Source organism: Vanellus vanellus (assembly GCF_965231255.1).
Source record: "Vanellus vanellus genome assembly, chromosome: 3".
NCBI classification, from domain to species: domain Eukaryota; kingdom Metazoa; phylum Chordata; class Aves; order Charadriiformes; family Charadriidae; genus Vanellus; species Vanellus vanellus.
The window spans coordinates 86,282,998-86,297,217 of record NC_138907.1 but is presented as its reverse complement, the minus strand read 5'-3'; positions in this window follow the sequence as shown (position 1 = coordinate 86,297,217).

The window sequence follows — 14,220 nt, the reverse complement described above, 5'->3', positions numbered from 1 at the left end:
ATGAAATTAAATGGATATTTTATATGAGTTTTAAAGACTGTAAAGAATTCACAAGTCTGAAAAGACTGAGATTCTATAACTTTTGTGCTAGACGTTAAGTTAACCAGTAATGTCCATTCAATTTCGTAGAGAGCAGTGAGCTCTACAATTAGAAAAAAAAAAAGATCAACATGAAAGGAACAGTGTGTCAGACATACGAATACCTTCAGATTGTATAGAAAAAAAAAAAAAGTACACAAAAAATTTCTATGACATGAATTTGGGTTGATAGTCAATATAGCTGGACGTCCTAGAAATAAAATTAAAACTGAACTGCTACATGGACTACACTCATCAGTCTTCAAACCACTTACAACTTGAATTCAACATTCCTCCAAAAACAGTATTCCAATAGATCTGCTTGGTTAATAAATAATTATGGGGTTTAAAATTAAACAGAAATAGGCAATCGATGTATTTTATTTATGCATTATTTCTACTTGTAATCCCCATCTCATCTGACAATTTTAAACTTGAATTACAAAAAAAAATCTGTTGGAATAACACAACTTCAACCCCCAAACTTTGTACAAGCGAAGAATGATATCCACAGAACTAGCGAGGTGGTAAAAACGTATCAAAAGATGAAGTAGCTAAAAAGAGGTTAAAAGTTTTCAGGACTGACTAAACAAAGCAAAAATACGTAAGTGAGAGAAAAACCTAGAGCACTGATGACTGCTAATTCTATAAGAGATAATTTAGAGCTTTGTTTAATAACTGAGCTGAAAAGCAGTATTTTTGTTTCCCATTATTTTTCATTGTAAACATTACACTTTTCCATCTAAGACCATATGTTAAATGTTGCTAGTTTTCTGTATTAATTAGGCTATTGGAATACAACGTTATTTTCCTAGTGACATACACAGTTATAAAATACTGAATTCTTACCTCATTGAAAACAAACAAACAAAAAAACACTCTGAAAAAACAGATAAATATTGCTTCCAAGCACTGGTTGAATAATTTGCTAAATATACTCAATAAACTGCATTTTAAAAATTAATTATTTTTTTAATGAATATAATAACAAATTATAAACATACAGAAAGGGAGGATAATCAAGAAGCCTATTACAAACCTCTGGCAGTGGAAAAAAAATGTGATCCATTTATTTTTATTCTGTTACTGCTAATCGATTGTGAACTGAAAAGTATAAAATATAGTCCAGACTCCTGTCTAGATTTTTCTTAAGAGATTTGTTCATTAGTCTCTCTCTGTCTCTCTTTTTTTGTTTTTGGTTTGGTTTTTTCTTTTCCTTTTTATAACTGAGCTGCTACAGAAGCAATCAAAGACAAGAACTTCTGCAGAGAAGCAAAACAGAAGAAGAGGGGCCTCACTGGGGACATTGTAACCAGATGTTTCCAAGGGAAAACAATTCTCTCTGACAGAGATTATGACTAAGATGACATGGTCCTTATTCCCATTGCCCTGTGGCCTGGGAGAAAAACTGCAGAAAGAAACCAAAGAGGTATTGAGTAGAAGCAGACAGAATAAGGACTTGGGGACATTTGGAATACTTTCCATAGTTTTTCAGGGCTCCTGCCTTTGGTATCTTGCCGTTTGAGCTGTTCTCTATCTCAGCAGCCCCATTATTCACTAACAGCAACACTGGCCCATTTTATATTCTTTTCCCCATAGCAGTCCTGTCTACATCTCTTTCCACATCTCTTTCCATTTAGCTAACCCCTCCTCCACAAAAAATAATCAAAACCTACACAGCTATGTGGTCTTTGTTATCTTCATCTGCTAACAAGTCATATAACTTTCACTATGTTTTTGTCTTGTTTATTTAAATTCTTCAGGAAAAGAATGGTCTACCCATTTTTTTTTTCTTTGCCAGGAGAACAATACCTCTATTTTCTAGTCCTACTGCTTAGGTGTATAATTCATAGATAAATGGATGCAATGGAAAGACTTTTATCCATTTTTCTGTATTCAGACTGTTATGCCATATGATTTATAACACATATATGAGACATCATTCAGTGTTTCTTAACTTGTATACTAAGTAGCAATACGCAGAACTGTTACAAAACCTAGCAAGAAGTTTAATGAAAATCAACCAGTTTTTCAAGGCAGATTTATTGAATTTAACTTTAAACACTATTGACATCTACATCTGAGCTAATCGCTCTGGGCTACCTGTATAGTCAGGGAAGAGAAATTGATATGCCTTCTGGGGTGTAATTCATCTCAACCAAAAGTAGGTGTCTCATACAGGTCATACCAATTGCACCTTAAATGTGCCTATTTCTCTACCTTGGCTACAAAGGGAGCCTAAAGTGACTAACAACTGCACTGTAGCTAACTAAAGTCAGATGAAATGCTTCCCACTCTTAGCAATTTCTGTGCTGACTACAATAGGCAGACACGTTCTCTGAAAGTTATCAATAATCTTATTACTGTTCTGTCATGTTATTTCCTGCAATTCAAGAATTCAAGTAAGCTATAATTTCCTAGTCAGAGTTCACGAGAACATTCCAAAGATCTGTACTTTTATCAGGTTTAAGAAAGTAATGTTTTGTTGGTGTGTTTTTTTTTTTTGGGGGGGGGTTTTGTTTTGTTTTGTTTTGTTTTCTTTTTTTTTTTTTCTTTTATATTAGTTTCTAAGCTCCAGTATCAAGAAATTGGCACCTGGGTTAATTTGTTTCTTCTCCAGGGTGTATCAGAATGTGCGTAGATTCCTGGGTATTAGCTATTTAAGAACACTCACCCATAGATACATGAACTCTTCAGTATTAAACATTTGATCAATATAAGAGTTTCAGAGGAGAAAGTAGTGTTAAAAGTTTATTCATTCTGTGCACTCTTTAGAGATGATTAACTGTCTTTATTATATTAAAGCAAACCCAAAGCCATCTGCCAAAGGCGATTGTGTCCAAGCACTGAAACCATTTCATGTGAAAACTCATTTTCAGGCTCCTAATTATTTTTCATTATAGTGGCAGTGTGGAATAGATTGGAATTGGACAGTAATTGCCAGGTCTGAGCAGTGCGGACCATTGCAATGTATCAGTTTAGATGAAGTGTGACAAGGATACATCTAGCTACTATATAACTTCCATTAAGCAACTTCCCTGTCCCTGATCATGTAACACTTCATAGAATGTGGTCAGCACAAGGTCATAATAATGGCTTTCTGTCTGACTTCAAGTATTTTGTACACGCACAAGCTGTTAACCCCCTCTGTTAGCATCGCTCTAACAATGCCCAGTTATTACAGTTGTCAAGGATATTTACAGTATTTCTCCACAGGGGGTAGGAGAACTTTAAAAGGTTGCAGAACTTATATATGTATATTTTAATGCTTCGTGATGCTAAAATATCCTGGAATTGAGAAACAAATTACCCAGAAGGTAGTAAAACGCTTTTCTACAGCACTTCATGTGTTAGGTCCTGCAGCCTAAGTTGGAAAATAGATGATCTTAGGTTCAAGCTCTAAATCTATAGGCATTCCTTGCAGCAAAACTCTTTTATCTCATATTTCAGTCTTGAATTCACTTCTCCCTCCTTGCTCTCTCCTTATCTTTCCCTTACCAGAACAAAGGCATTAGAACTTGATCTAACCATCTCTATAAAGTAAATAATAACGCTCACACAGACTTTACTAGTCTTTTAGTCCTTTGATTCGATGAAATCGAATGCAACTTTTCAGCCTTATACTTTTTTTTTGCTAATTTTGTCTTACATGACTTGATTTTTATTTCAGCTCGTATTTAGAAAAGTGTATTCTCAGCTTCATGTGTCTCTGTTTCCGAATACTCTCATTATTCTCTAAGGAAGAACATCCAACATTCAAGCAACAGAAGTTAATGACCAGCTCTGAAAATATCCTGACTTCAGTTTTTATCCTCACTATTGCAATTTAATGGAAGCATCTTTTGGCAGCAGCAGTGCTAAGGAGGATGTTGGCTGTCCCTTCCACCTAGGATGCCAAATACTATAACTCTGAATCCGTGGCAGATATTCAATCACATAAAAATTCTTTTCAAAAGATGAGCCCAAAGTTCATCTTGTCTCTTCTTACATACATAATCGGTACTTTCCACACAATGAAAGCACGTCTCTCAATATTTTTGTAATGTGAAGAAATTGTAATATATTCAGAAGCATCATAAGTCTATCTTAGCTACTTCTCAGAGGCATTATATACTGTACAGATACACTCACTGTCAGAATGAATGTATTCTCACAGCTTAAGACTTCGCCATGCAGCAAGCTGTATTAAATACCAGTTCAAGCACAGGATAATTAAAAAGAATATTGATTTTATCTTCTGTAAACAGTGTTAATTTTCCAAAATTCTAAGGATGACAATACAACGTTTTGTTTTCCAAATAAAAAGGACTGGAAAAAAATATAATTAATGAAGTAATCTGTCATCACTGAACCTGTAAATAGAAAATACTTGAAAATGTTCTGGAAGGGTAAAGAATTCATAATAAGGCACTCTAAAATTGGGTTTTGTAGGGTGTTTTTTTGTTTTGTTTTATTTTCTTTTCTCAAAATTATGTCAGCCAGTTAATTTAACTATATTCTGACTTACTTTCTGGTGAAAGCTAAAGTTTAGGGAAAAAAAGAAAAAAGAAAACCCTTACTGGTGTAATCCTAAGAATGAACCATATTTTATGTACAACTAAAAAAAAAAAAATATTTTTAAAGGGCAGCCTGTATCTCAAGTCAGTATGCAGGACACATGCACTGTCTGAACTACCAAAAGGAATAATTAAAATAATATTTTATCAAATGTATTAAAAAAAAAAAATGCTGGCTCATTCTTAGTAGAAACTGTCTCCGTAATATGAACTGGAACAACTATTATTTTACATATGCGCTATCTCTGATATGCTGGTATGCATGAATCACGTTCACTTCATCTCAAGACTGCATTCAAATCCCGACTTCTCAGTTAGCTTCACTTTCTGTAAGTCTGCATATACATGTTCAAAACTTTGCGACATACTCACTGTCTCCCCTTGTATGAAAGGTTCAGGGAACTGAAGTTGACTTCACTCCTACGGGGAGAATGGAAGTTGTAAGTTTGGCCCTGACTTGACTGACCCGTAGACTTGCAACGATATTTCAGTAGACCTGCACTTTAATGCCAACCTGCCACACGCTGTGCTGAGGCCCCTGTCTCATTAGATAAATCTACTGGCAGCAAAAGGTAAAATCCTTCTGGGGTAGCTCTTCATGCAATACAACTGGATTCCAGAAAAAAAGCTATATGAAGGGCTAAAGACATGCCATGAGTATTCGGAGAGAATATGCTTCAGTGCAAAACCTTTGTTCTGGCAAAATTTCTATACAGCAATACAAAACCATAGCCTAGGATATGACCCATACAAAAGTTTAATAAATGCAAGTCTACAAAATTGCAGACTTGGGATCTAATTTGTCTTTCCTGGGCATCACAGCTCATTTAACCATTTTAGAGTGAATAAGAGCTATGGGAGGGAGGTGTCTACCAGTTCCCAGGTAAATCATGACCCTTTTTGAACTGTGCAGACCTCATTTCTACAGTAGAAGTTAGAAATTCAAGCATCTATGTCTGAGGCACCTGTGAAGAACATCTGAGTCCAAAGGCATTGACAAATCAGTAAACTAAGAGTATAGTTTGTCTCTGGGCACTGGTCTGCCAGACCCTAGATGCCTCCAGTTTTCCCACAGCATACCTCTGTCTACACTTACACAACCATGATAAATAACCTAAACAGTACGTGCAATGCATGTATGTGGATGGTACGTAAGAAGGAGCATACTTGAGCTAGGGAAAGCACACTTTGCTCATGCATGCTTTGATCAAGCAATAAATGAGGTAAGAACTCCACGTTTGGCAAATACAAAGAGAAGACCAGAAGGGCACAACTCTTCTGATTGTTTTTCTCCTCCTGTGTGTGATCCCATACACTGAGCTTCCTAATACCCCCTCTTCCTGCTGAGCTTCAGGCACGGCACATTCAAGCCGTTATTTACAAGAGGTGCTCAGTGTTCAATAATCTATTTATCTGCTCTAATAACTTGGATAATGCAATAAAAGTATATCTCTTAAATTTTCAAACAGCATGATGAGAAGCATGTCAGGCAGGCTGGAGGATGAGACCGGAATTCAGAGTGACAGGATGAAGAAAAAGCATGATTAAATTCATTAGGAACAAATGCAAGGTAAAAAATAGCTGGGTGAAACTGCAGAAAGAAAGATTCAGACTACAAGTGCTCATGAAGGTAAGGGTAGTGACAGGATGAAATGGATTATCTCGGGAGGTTGTGGAGTCACCATCATTGGATTCTTTAGAAACATCCATAAAGAGTGACAGAGGTATAATTGATCTGCCTATAGAGGTCTTTCCAGACCTGCTTTTCTTTTCTATAATTCTTGCTTTGCATTGACATGGCACAAGTCACCAAATACGCAAGCGCACAAGTACTGAAATAGAAACTGGCTGTGCCGTTGCCAGGGCCCTTGCTGCCTGAGCAGAGCACGCCTGGTCATCTCTGTTTTGGGCTTATGGCAGAAGGAGTGCAGGCACATGTGCAGTCATTTCTTAGGTTATTGTTCACCTAAACCACCCATGAGGTACATCCCTACCTCCTGCTTCTACAACTATGTTGTTTATCCTTGGTCTGAATGGAACACTTCTGGCTTTGTAAAAGCAGTATAAAAAAAAATTGTAAAACTGCAAACACATCTTCAGTATCTGCACTGTCGATGACAATCTTGAAAAGCTATCTAAAGGACATTGTGATTCAAGCAGCAAGCTGAGATTGCCTTCTTCCAGCACTGTCAGGACAGGGTCAAACTCTTTGTGTGAATGAACGGGCAAACGTCCAGCGAGGATGTATATGTTGGTGTATGGCAGCAAAGCCTAATACAGTCTCAGGATTTTGCGTGCTCTCCACATCAGCATGTACTGAGCCTCAGCCTGTGGAGAATGGATGGCCTGAGCCAGACTTCCCCATCTTTATTTTAAATCTCATCTATGTTGTCATAAAGTGTCTCTGGTTGTGCAGCTCAGTGGATTCACTGAGGTGTATGTCAGAGAGGAGTCTGCCACTGAAATACAATTTAGACAAGCCAGTCCATACAACTGGCCAGGATGTGGATAAGGATGGCACAAACCTCTCAGCGTCCAAGGAAATGGTGACTGGATGAAGCGTCACAGGGTGCATGAAACAGCCCTGCCGAGGGCAACAGCGATGCTGGAGAAGAGGACATGGGAACAAGTAGTGCACAGGGGGACACATACATCTGCCACGTGTCTTGGCAGGGACTGGCCATTATTTTTGCCAAGAAGTGAAAAAAAAAAAGAAAAAAATAAATGCAACTGACACAATCTGGCTGTTGCATGTGGCTGTTGCGTGGACACCTGTAGTTGAAACAAGATGGCTTGACCCCTCAAATATGAAGTCAGATGTGGCTAGGAAAAGTAGAGAAGATGCAGAGAAGGATGCTCAGCAAAGTTCAGTAATTATAGTTTATGGGATGTCTCTTTTAATTATTTTCTTAACTTTGTCTTTATGCTAAAAAGTCTGTGATTCTTGATAATATTTTAGATGCACATCAATCAATCTTATATGATATTCTTGTCTTTTTTTTTGTAAATTAGGAGACATGTAGAAATTAATTTAATTACAATATCAAAATCTAGTAAAATATTTTAGTACAGGATTCCAAGAATAACACAAATTAGGAATTGTATTATTCTATACTGTGAAAGCCGTATTACATCAACATCAGTTAATTTAACTCATAAATGTACCAACATAACATAATAGTAATAAACTCAATTATTTTATATAGAAATATATTAAAGAAATAATATATTGATTTCACTGGCATGAATGGCAATTGTGCTGACTTAATCTAATTAGAATTTTTCACCTCAAAGTGTATTACATATTTAACTTTGTACCCACAGTCCAGTGCAGGACTAGTGTTTAAAAAGGCCCAAACATAAACCCTTTGGAGGAAAATATAGCTTAAAATCCACCCTACTCATCTAGTGTGCTGGTTTTGGCTGGGGTAGAGTTAATTTTCTTCATCATAGCTAGTATGGGGCTATGTTTTGGATTTGTGCTGAAAACGGTGTTGATAATACAGGGATGTTTTCGTTATTGCTGAGCAGTCCTTATACAGAGTCAAAACCTTTTCTGCTTCTCACACCACCCCACCAGTGGGTGAGTAGGCTGGTCGGGCACAAGAAGTTGGGAGGAGACACAACCGGGACAGCTGACGCCAACTAACCCAAGGAATATTCCATGCCATATGACGTCATGTTCAGCAGTATAAAGCTGGGTGAAGAAGGAAGGGAGTAACGTTTAGAGTGATGGCATTCGTGTTCCCAAGTAACCATTACACGTGATGGAGCCCTGCTTTCCTGGAGATGGCTAACATCTGCCTGCGCATGGGAAGAATTGAATTAATTCCTTGTTCAGTTTCGCTTGCACATATGGCTTTTGCTTTACCTATTAAACCGTCTGTATTTCAACCCACGACTTTTCTCACTTTTACCTTTCTCGTATTCCCCCCCATCCTGCTGTGGGGGGAGTGAATGAGAGCTTATGTGGTGCTTTTTTGCTGGCTGGGGTTAGGCCACGACACCTAGCTTTTCAGTGCTGCAAAATAGAGAGTGTTATTCAGTCATAGAACTAACTGGTCAAAGAATGTTGCCTCGAACCATGAAAATTGATTGTCCTTGAAACTTTCTTCTCAGTCATGTAATTTATACCCTTATTATTAACATCTCATCCTTCTGGAACAGTGTCAAGCTATGGCATAAATGGAGGATAAACATAAAAAGTGATTATCTATTGATATAGTTGAAGAATCACAGCTATTATTGTCAAGAGATTTAAATGTGCCTGAGCAATGCCTTTGGATTGTATTGAAACTGTTTAAGAAAGTTAGCATACTGGGTTTTTTTCTTTTTTTTTTGTTTTTTTTTTTTTTTCAATGCTAGAAGGAAAATGTCTAACACAAATTCTCTGTTCTTTTTTAATGCGCAATGTTCTTTCCTTTCAAGTTAGTGTTTTAGGAAGGATGATATTGCATATACAGTATGTCAGTGCTGAGTGGCACTTTTCAGATGCCTGTCTTTCAAAGAAAGGTTAATTTCTCTGCGTTATATATATCAAATGTATTAGCAGTCATGTAACTTGAGCATGCAACCCACATCTTTTTACAGGATTTTTTGAAGGTATTTGCTTTTGTGTAGCCACTCTTTTGTATTACTTGCCTACAAAGGACAAACACAGAGAAGGAAAAAGGGAAAACAAAAGAGAAGGGAAAAGAGAACAGTAATCGGGGCCTTTGAACTGGTTGGTCACTAATGGAGTGTAAGTTCTGAATATGTGTTTATTACTAATATAAAAGTAAATAGCTCTCTTAAAATGTATATTTGTACCACTTTTGTATATTTATATACCAAGGACAAAAAAAGGCTTACCCCTCCCCCCGCCTCCTTGTTCACAGATATCCTGTTAAATTCAATGGCAGTTCAGTACATTAAAGGCACGTAGTATCAGGACATATTGCTCACTATAATATGTGACACCTTTTTCTTACCTGTCATTCAAAGATTTAAACAGAATAAATGTTGGCTCAGGGCTTACATAGTTCTCAACAATATAAGTAAGTAGTTGTTTTCAGGATATTAGGATTGCCTATTTGATGCAGTTTACTGTGCTGTGTGTGATGTTGACTGCTCTTTTCACTATTTGGTGCCTTGAAACAGCTAGAACGATCAGCCCTCTGGAGTTTAAAGAGGAGCACAAAGGAAAATGAGAGATGAAATAATGAAGATCAGGTTCACTAGCCTTGTATTGTATAATAACTGTCAAAATGAAATAGAAGTTATCAGAATGATCGTATTAAGGGAGATAAGCTCTAACCGAAGTCCTATATATCAGTGTCAATGCAATATTTGCAGTGAAAGTGCAAAAGTTAAGCAATGAGAATTTCCTAAGAATGCACTGATCCTTGCAATGTAGTAGTATAATCTATATAATTTATATGAACTATCATCCCTATACTGTCTTGACCTCAGATCAACTGTATATTCAGTTATCTTTACTCTGACTCAATCATAAAACTACTAGAGGGAGTGAAACAGGAATACACTTTTCATCAAATTTCCAGATGTAACATAGTGGTTGAAATTCATAACAGATCAAATTGTGTACTTTTTATTTACTTATCTACAGTTCTAAAGTACTTACAGACTTCCTACTTCCCTAGTCCTGATAGTCTCAAAATCTTTAATGGAAAATTCTGTGATTTCCTCACACATCTATGGTAAGTTTTCATTTTACAGGTGAAAATTAGATGTATGAGCAGAATTTGTGACCAGAGGAAACAAAACACATACAAAAGGAGGTCTTTAACAGATGATGCTGTGAATACCACATAGCTAGTTATTATTAATTAAACACTAATTGACCCTGTACTCTCAAAATACCTCTCACTCCGTATTACTTGGAATGATTTCTGGGTTTGGTTGGAGGGGGCTTAAGAAGTCCCTTATTAAAGAGGAATTCCATAGAACTGTTTTCAACATAAAATATTCCTCCTGTTCCAAAACTGTATTTCTGTGAACACCTGTAAACATCTGACTCTTTAAAGTTTTGAGGAATTTGGGATCCTGCTCGTCTGTGAATCTATCATCACCTTGGCATATCTGTATGAAGGGCCAACAGTTCACCAAACATTTTCCAAGTATGCCTCCTGCTTCTGTATGCAGTTTAGGTGCCTTTTCCAACTTCCTTCTGAAGTCAGTGGCAGCAGTTATTGGCGGTCCCTTATGAGTTTTGAGAAGTAGTGGTAAGGGCACTTGCATCAGACAAGACTGTGATGCTTTGCAAAGTACAGCTCTAGTCACCATTGCCATTAACACTGAGCTCTTGATGGCATCACTGCTCTGGTTTATGCAAGTGGCTAGTACTTCCCAAATGAGTGAGCGACCCAGAATTGTTTCTGTCCTCAGCCACATGTATTGCAAAAATTTTTTTCACAGCGTCTAGTAAACGATGCCCTAATTTTCAGGTTATGAACTCCAGATGAGGCTAGAGATTGTGTAGAAAGGTGGTTCTATGTGTTCTCTGTATCACAAAGAAAGCGTCGATATACATTAGGTTAGAGAGAATGAGAGCAGGAGGATGCATCGAAGGTTAGCCTCATCGTGGTGGGAAGAGAAAGAGGGAAAGAGAGTGCAGACAAGGACAGTGGATAACAATTCATAAATATGCATTTTCAGGGCATGATTCATTTTGTCTGTTTTAGACATACTCATTACATGAGGCATTGCACACCAAAAGAGTTTTTATCTTTCCATTGGCTAAAACAATATTCTGGGGTAACTAGCTTAAATGAAGATCTCTGTGCTCTGGTTATCTAGAGTAAATTTTAAAGAAAAAATGAATGTTCTCTGTCCTTTGTTACTTGGAAGCTAAAGCACTCAGTTAGGAAACTGCATTAAATATGTCTTATTATAAAATGCATCAGCTGATAAGTGTTAATTAAAAAAAAGATTTTTTTTTTTTTCATATAGTATGTCCATGGAAAGGTAAAAGAGAATCTGGAAAAAGATTTTTTTTCCTATTAATGAGGAAGAAACAACAAAGAGATCTGCTAAGAGAGCTAAGAGACAATGGAAACAGAGATTAACTTTATTCATGGGCTGATGAAGAAATATTACAAGTTAAATGTTAATATTCATTTTGCAGAAGCAGTAAAATGTTCCCAGATAGAGAACATCCATACTAATTTGGATTTAGCCTTGAACAAAAGATGAAAAAGCAAAGATGGACTTTTACAGCTTGAAATTGTGAACATTTGGCTGCAATGTAGTACTGCATTCCTGGAGAAGAGGAAATAGAAGCACAAGAAAAGAAGGAGTTTTATTCAGAATGCGCGCAAAGAGCATTCAACAACAGCAAAAACACTTGGCCTTTTACTGGTAAAAAAATGTTATAAGCACCATATAAACACACAAGAAATTCATTCTAGGTGATAAATAGAATGAAACTACATACAGAGCAAGTGAAAAATATTTTGTATCCTCAGAATATTATTATCTAGCAGCATAAAAGATGCACTATTTTTCAGCTGCATCAGAGGAAAACGTTCAAGGACACAAGTAAGGAAATGTACCTGGTTTGCCTTGGCATGGGAGGAGTGGTCAGGGGCAATACCAGAATAAGGGAAAGCAGAAAAGGGTTTGTTTTAGCAATTTCTGATGTAATGGAGATTTTTCTCAATGTTGAACATATTAAGCTGTTATTCATGGGCCTTTTGCTCTTAATTTTTCATTGCTTTCTTTTGAAGTTCTTGCTGCCAACAAGAACTTAATTAAATATTTTAATCTTCAAGTTTTTAAAATTATCAGCTTTAATCTGTCCTTTCACACTTAACCCATGGCTAGTTTAGATACAGGTTCCATATTATTTTTGCATTTTTGGAAGTCTACATATAAATTCTGAATATATAATACAGAAACTATAAAATGCTTATTTTGCACACTTCCATAACTACTTCCAGAGTCTGGCACAATACTGTCAGAAGTTCAGTCCTAAGTGTTTATCACTCCTTTTATTAAACATAACCACATTACAGCTCCATTATTTTAAACACAAGAAGTAGATAGGCAGAAAATTGTTTCTGTACCTATATAAAATATCATTTTATGACAATGAATTCTGGTTATTATTGGCTCAATATCAATTTGACTCTGCTGTTAAATAACCTTCCATTCCGCATTACTTGGAACAATTTCTGTGTTGGTACTAGAAGACCAGTGTTTCAAAAAGTCCCTTATTGAACAATGCCAACTGGGAGTCTGATGTACTCTTCCACATGTTATAAACAGATTGTATTTTCATTTTCAAATACGACATTATTACAGGAATTATACTAAACCTGAATAACTAACATCCATACTTCATGTTTATTGCTGCCTGCATAAATTTTAATTAGGAAGCTGTATAAATGTTCAAGAAACTACAGTATAAGCAGAGTAACAATTACATACCTGTTAATGCAATTATAACCCCATTATCTCTTTTAATTAAATGAGTTTGTCATTATTAGAAAAACAAGAATATCTATGAAACTGCAGGAAAGCTTTTCCCAAAAGTTGGTGTAAGGCAGTTCTGTTCATCAGTATCTAAAGGCAAATCAAAGCTATTGCCTTCTCACTTAGTTAAACTGTTCAGTGAATAGCAGAAAGCATGTTTTAGAACTGCAGGAGGTGAACTGCCCATAATGGTTTTGGTTCATTAGCAAGGATGTCTGATGAGAGATCAGAAGGTAATGAATTGCCAGCACCTAACAAAACCAGGGAACAAATATAGTACAAAAAAAAAAAAAGACATAGTTCACGGAGGTGCCACAGGAGAGTTCTTTGCAAGCAAAGGCAGAGACGTAAATAAGTTATTTACAAACTCATTTGGGATAACACATTTGAAATATGAGTCAGCTTTAAAAAACAAAACAAAACAAAACAAAACACAAAATGATTTATTGAAATAGTGGCAAAATTTGTAAGGTCAGAATTATCTTCCCACAAGTCTATATAGATTATACCTGAAGCAGTAAAATATTAATAATATCTTAAAAAAAATATTAGAGAAATTAAATGGGGAGGCATGTTTTTTGTTTAAATTATGAGCTGTAGTGTATTATCTTTTGTTTCCCATTTTATTAGATCAACATCACATTTCTAATTACTTTATTCAGTTTATTTCAATTTTGCAATGTGTCTATATCAACTGTTTACATACTTGTATGTTACTTTTCATTAGCATTTTATTTTATGCAGTTGGAAAAGATATAAAGACTGTTACATGTGTGTTGCAATCTTTACAATGTTTTTCTTAGCAAATTTATTTGTGTTTGTACCTTACATATTACTAGCATTCTCCAAGACAGTGGAGTAGCCTGATTAGGGCAAAATGTAGGACATATTTCTGTCTTTATTTCTACCGTTGCACAGTTCTATGACATATAGAAATTTACTTCCTCTGCCTCAGGTCCCACTCCATTAGACACCAACTTTTGCAGTGTCCATGTAAAGCTAAGTTTCTGCTTAAGCAGAATCTGTTGAATAAGAATTTAAATAACCAGTTCTTGTGTTGTGACCTGTTCTATGAGAGAAAAGACTTGCAAAAGGCTCTTTTTAAAATAAA